This window comes from Cavia porcellus, unplaced genomic scaffold (assembly GCF_034190915.1).
Source record: "Cavia porcellus strain 051 isolate PalLab524CR breed Dunkin Hartley unplaced genomic scaffold, mCavPor4.1 scaffold_28, whole genome shotgun sequence".
Lineage (NCBI taxonomy): Eukaryota > Metazoa > Chordata > Mammalia > Rodentia > Caviidae > Cavia > Cavia porcellus.
This window is the reverse complement of record NW_026947511.1, coordinates 8,852,851-8,859,186: the sequence shown is the minus strand read 5'-3', so window position 1 is coordinate 8,859,186 and position 6,336 is coordinate 8,852,851. Positions and strand designations below refer to the sequence as shown.

Below are 6,336 nucleotides of genomic sequence, written 5' to 3'. Positions count from 1 at the left end.
ATACACATCTAGCCAGCATTTCCCAGAGAATCACAGGAACCACCATGCACATTTCTGGCAGTTATTTTCTAAGCAGTTTCTTCCTCTGCATTACCCTGGCCAGCACATTCCACCCATTCAGGGCTACCAGATTCTGATCTCAGTGTGGGACACTCAGTGACACTAGGGGTCTCAGTGTGGATTCCACTTCTTCAAACCATAGGTTAGAAAGTGACCCCAGATGAAAACATAAAGTGAATATAAAGCTTATGTCATACATTTCACTATTTCCAAGAATCCAATTGTATGAGTTAGTTTTCTGTCACTATGGCAAAATCTCCAAGATAATTAACTTTATTTTTTCTAATTTTATTTTAAAGAGAATAAAGCCAAACAAAATGAAACAGAATTAAACCAATCAAAGCAAAACAATGAAAATGATACATGACTTCAAAACAAGGTAGTAGGAAGTTCCCAGTGGTCACCTCCTTCCCTTCCTTTTTACACATTTCCTCCCCTTCTACCTTCACAGTGTATACTGTACATTTTGGGTTTCACTTCTTTGGGGTTTTTTTCTCTGTAATTTTAAAGGGAATAAAACAGCAATAAAGAAAACTGGAACAGTGATAAATCATTAGAAAATCTGCAGTAGTTACTACTATATTGCATATTCTTGTCCTCTAAATAGTTGCAAAGTCAATCAAACAACACAGTTCCTCTGAATGAACTGGTTGGTTGCCCCTGGCGGGTGGTGGGGCTGTTGTCCTCTCCACAGCCTGTGCACCCCTGCAGCAAGGCAGGGGTTCCGCTTCCTTCACTGTTCTCCCTGATCCACATTCTGAGTGGCTCACAGGGGGGCTCAGCTTCCTTGCTCCTTCTCCCCAATCATGCTCCAGATGGCTCACAGGCAGGGCTCAGCTTCCATTATGACAACTAACTTTAAAAGAAGAAAGACTATTTTGACTCACAGCTTTGGAAATTGAAGATCCTAATAAATCAGTCTCTGTGTTGGGGTGTGTGGCAAGACCAAATATCAGGGCAGAGGTACATGGTGGAAGAAGCTACCTTCCTCACAGTTAGCAAGCAAAGAGAAGGGAAAAGTAGCTAAGGTCCCACAATTCCCTTTGTAGACATGCTCCAGATGATCCGAGGACTGCCCACTAAGTTCTATGTCTTAAACCTTCCAGTGGAAATCCCCTGCAAACCAAGGCTTTGACACATAAGTTGGATTTGGAGTACATTCCACATCCTATCTTTACCACAGCTGAAAACAGTCTATTCACATTATTTTTGTCTCTTTTTTTATTTTTTACAGCAAGAAGTTGCTGTCTTTGTACCATTACGGATGCAGTTAGAATTTTTTCCCCGTTATTTCCCTGGTAAAACTAATCCCCACATTCTACAGTGTCCATAATCTCATTTGTATACACCTCTGATTTTCCCTTCTAGATCTCAAGCTCTGCAAGTGTAAGCACTAATAAGCAAGGTTGGGAACATAGAAGACATCAATAAATTTACTGTATTTTTTAAAGTAAACGATTAAATTCTTTCTACTTACAGTGTGACATGCTTATTTACAAAAGTAATCTAAGTGTCCCACTTTTATGAAAATCCATTAACTACTTGACAAAATTTAAGAGGGCAACATCAATGTTGGACTATCTAAATTTCCAGAGAACATAGATTTTGCTTTCATTGTAAGAGAATAATGCCCCCAGATTACAGCAAATTTACCAGTATGGTTAAATGAGTTGGGGGAGCTTAGGTTCTGCTCTGGTATTCTGGTATCAGTGACTGAAGGGAGAGCATATGTGCCTTTGATCGGGAGAGATGGCACTGCCCCTGAAACCACTCCTTCCTAACTCTTGAGAACCTCTTCACAACACTTACTAGGAGATTAAAAATGGAAACATCCAGTGAATCTGCCAATAGCAGTTCAGAGCTAAAGACAGACACTGCCCAACTTCTAATACCATATTCACCTCTCCGAATTTGCTAATGAGTTTATTACTGAATAAATAAAAGGACTTGATAAAAGAAGTAAATTAGACCTTACTTTTGAAATTAAGACCTCTGCATGAGATATGCAACCAAGTTATTATCTTTTTTATTTTGACAATACATAAGCATTTGCAAAGTACTTTCATGTGCAGTATCATCTACTAGTTCTCTATTGGGCTTTCACCAGATAATCTCCCTTGGAAAGACAGGAGACAAACTTTGGTAAACTACTCTGCCCAACTCAAACTTAAACAAAATCTAGGGAAGCTAGACAGGTCCACTGGAGAGCAATAAAAGAAAAGAATTAAACCAACCTCAGAAGAGAGGTTAAAGGAATAAGGGTTGTTTCAGAGAGAACCAGGCCTCACCCGGAGGTGACCTCCACCTGGAACCCAGCACCAAGCGTGTGCTGCTGCCAGAGTGAGGACAGCTCACCCAAGCCTCTCTCCCAAGTCAGCGCCATTCAGGAGCTGGAGGGGGAGAGAACAGGCCTCACTGGGAGATGATGCCCGCCTGGAAACCATACCACCGTCATTGTTTTGTTGGGTTGGGTTTTATTCTCTTTTGTTTTGTTTGATGACGTTAAATCTGATGGCATTAGCAGCTACTTGAAAAATAGCAAGCCATTTGGGATTTAGTATTGTCTTATTTTGAAGTCCTTTATTGCATACATGGTTTTGCTTTATTATTTCTATTCTATTCTGCTCTGTTCGATCTTTACTATGTCCGAAGGTATCTGCAGCTACTCTGAAGACAACAAAAGGCTTCATGGTAACTATTACTGGTTTCAGTAGGTTTTGAAGTCCTGTACCACTTATACTGGTTTATTTTGATTGGTTTTATTCTGTTTTATTTTCTTTGGTTTTAGCTTCTTTAAAATAAAAGAATAAGGATTGTTTCAATTTGAAGAGCAGAAGGTTACTATAAATATTGAAGCACTAAAAAATTAGCATACAAGGGTCATGAACTATGAGCCATGAGAACAGAAAAAGAGAAAACTGACAGCTAGAAGAGAAACAAATTTGTGTTAAATCTAAGCAGGAACCTGGAAGAACTTTGGTGTGGAAATATAATGGGAAGAGGGTGTGGGGGTGGGAGCAACCAAAAGGCTCAGAGGGAAACCGGAAGAAAACATGATTAAGACCCTTTATGAATCTTATTGTCTCACCAAGATGAATGTAATTATTATGTATCACAAACATACGCCACTAAAAGCGAATAATCAGATACGGATCTATTTTTAAAAGTATATGTTATGATGTAATAATGTAGATTGAGTTCTTTCATAAATCAGAAAGGTTTTCATTGTCAGCATGTTCCTTTTGCCTTGCTTATCCATAAGTAGAAACCTCCTTATAAGGCCAGGTAGTACCTGGACCTGCAACTTCCGAGTCTGAGCTGCCATATAGTGCATCTGGAAGTTTTTAGAACACCACACCATAAGCATCGGGCAGGATAAGGCAGAAGAGACTTATTCTTACTTCTGCTTTATCAAAATTAACAATATTACAAAGATGTCAGTGAGTTTTACCACACAATTTATGATTTCCAGGCCACTAAACCTGTATTATCTGTATATTTTTATTCATTGAGAGAGATACAGTTATCTCTGTTTTCACACAAAAACATATTCTTACTGAAAAATAGTTGCTAAGATATAATTTGACTGAGGCAATGAAAACATGATTAAGGAGTTCACACAGTAGAGAAAAACATCAAATTCTAATTAAAATCAGGAAAAGGAAAAGAAATGAGACCATTATGGCATCAAGTAGGTCAACACCGGAAAGATGAGACCACTCTTTCATCTTTTATTCAGGTGTTCTGAAATCCAAAAATGTTAGCCATGATACAATTTTAAAGTAGTTTAAAATTTTAAATAAAGTTTCGGTGACAAAACACTTCCTAGGGTTGGTTATAAGGTGTGGAGCTGTGAAAATTTAGATGAAGAGGAACAGCATCAATTTCTAAGAGGTGTGATTGGCCAAGAAGCCTTCGCCTCGGAGGCAGATCTTGAATACTCACCAAAGAATGCCTTGAATATTATAAGGGGTGATAGCTGTGCTGCAGACTTCCAAAGACTTCTAGAGTAATACAAGAATAATCCCAACCGTATTTAGGAACCGGATAGTACTCCATTTGGCTGAACTCCATAATATATATAATTACAGAGAGCTATCAAGATAAGTTGGAAGTAGATATTAAGTCCCTGAAATTACCAATTAGAAGCATTATAAGGGAAACTTCTCAGTAAAGAGATTTCATTTTCATTACTGGCACTCACTAATTTTATTTTTTATTTTTATTTAAAGAAAATAAAACCAAGCAAAATAAAACAGAACAAAGCCAATTAAAACAAACCTGTGTGCGTGACACAGCACTTGAAAACATTATGAAATCAACAATGTTGCCAGCATGCCTTTTGATGTCTTCAAAATAGCTACAGATACCTTCAGACATAGTAAAAATCAAAACAGAACAGAATAGAACCAATAAAAACAAAGCAATGAATGCAATACAGGACTTCAAAACAAGACAATAATAAATCCAAAATGGCTACACAATATATCTTGTTAATCTTCAAAACACTTGCCCATGCATTGGATATAATAAAGTGAAACAAAACATAACAGAATAAAACCCAAACCAACAAAACGATGAAAATGATACAGGACTTCAAAACAAGATGGTTGGGAATTAACAATGGCTACCACCTTTAGAAGGCAATGCCCCATAGATGTTACCCTGCATACTGTTATCCTGAATAGATGATCAGACTACTGGCTTTAGACCTGCAAAGTCAGTGAAACACTAAACACCGCAAGCCTCAAATTGTATTTTACCTCAATAGCTGTCATCACAGCCTGTGTTTCTCTCGATCAGCCTGGTGCCCGTGGAGGGGCTGTGGAAGCTGGCTCTTCTTGTTTCCCAGCCCACACACCAGAAGAGGTTGGCATCTGGCTGTATCCACAGTGGCCTGTGCATGGTGCTCATTCACAAGGAAGGCTTGTTTCTTGGTGACATCTTGCTCTGTTCCCTGAAGTCCATGAGTGTCAGCACTCACTAATTGACAGAGAAAGACTAGAATTTTTTCCTGAGAAGAAACTGGGGCCATGTTCTCACACATCAAGAAAAATGCTTTCATCAAATAATATCTGCCATGGTCACTAAAAGGAGTTCTCAGTGAGATTCTCCAGGCATTTGGCTACTTGGCCTCTGTGTTAGCTAATTTCTTGTCACTGGGACAGAACATCTGACACCCACAACTTAAAAGAAGAAAGGATTAGTTTGGTTCATGATTTTGGAGGGCTCAGTACAGTCAGGGGCTCCAAGGCAGAAACATTATGGTAGAAGGGCTTGCTGGAGGAAAGCAGAGAATGAAGCCAGGAGCCAGCCACAAGAATACACCCCTCGAGGTCATGCCCCAGTGACCTTCTCTTCTGGCAGGCCCACCTCCCAACAGGATATTCAGCTATGAACTTGTCAGGAATGACACCACTAATGAATAGATTGTCCCCATGACCCTATCACCTTCTAAAAGACCCACTTCAAAATATACGTGACTTTGGGGGGACATTGTAGGTTTAAACCATAACAAACACATTTGACATTGTGGTTTAAAAATGAAATATGAGTTCAAGTAGCTCCCATTCTGGAGGAAGTAGAAACAGGAAACTAAAAATGTTTAGTGTAGCATACAAAGTGACCACTGTACCTGAGTACCTTTGGAGAGTCTTTTGGAGCAGAAAGGCCAAAGCTGTGGGAGATGTTTTGGAAGAGAATAGTTCCAGCCTCTGAAATCAGAATCAGACAAGCAGAGTTTTAATAGTCACTGCCACAGAAACATCCTTGACTCCAAATTTAGAGATTAGCATTTCATTTAAATGATGAAAAAGTACACAAGATTTAAATATTTTAATTATGTATGTATATGTATACACATTGTATGTGTATTGATGAGTTTTTAAAAAATAATAGCAGATATATATATAGTGAATTGTATATATATATATATATATATATCCCAGTACATGTATATATACCCAATACGATTCCAAAGACAAACTTCAGCCATTAACATTTACAACCCAGGGAGATGTTTTTCCTTTCTCCAATTTCTAGGTACAGCGGATTCTCCACTACACTTCTAAATCTCTGCCCCTGTATTTTGCAGCCTACCACGTGTTTCATTCGAGACTGTGGCCTCCAGGCTGCTGCTTCCCTAACACTATGCTTAAGGTACTTGCCTTGACATAGAAACAAAGTAAAACCTCTCTGCAGCATCCTAGTGAATCCACAGCACATACACACACACACACACACACACACACACACACACGCACGCCTCAGCTGCCT

General features: G+C 38.9%; 1 long non-coding RNA gene across 1 annotated transcript; it reads right to left on the bottom strand.

Moving 5' to 3' along the window:
• Positions 1 to 401: 401 nt before the first annotated feature.
• LOC111757962 (uncharacterized) lies at positions 402 to 5,843 on the bottom strand. The gene is made up of 3 exons (XR_002792214.2): positions 5,696 to 5,843; positions 4,824 to 5,043; positions 402 to 916 (listed from the first exon to the last, which is right to left on the bottom strand). It is a non-coding gene; the product is annotated as an uncharacterized LOC111757962 (long non-coding RNA).
• Between the last annotated feature and the right edge of the window lie 493 nt (positions 5,844 to 6,336).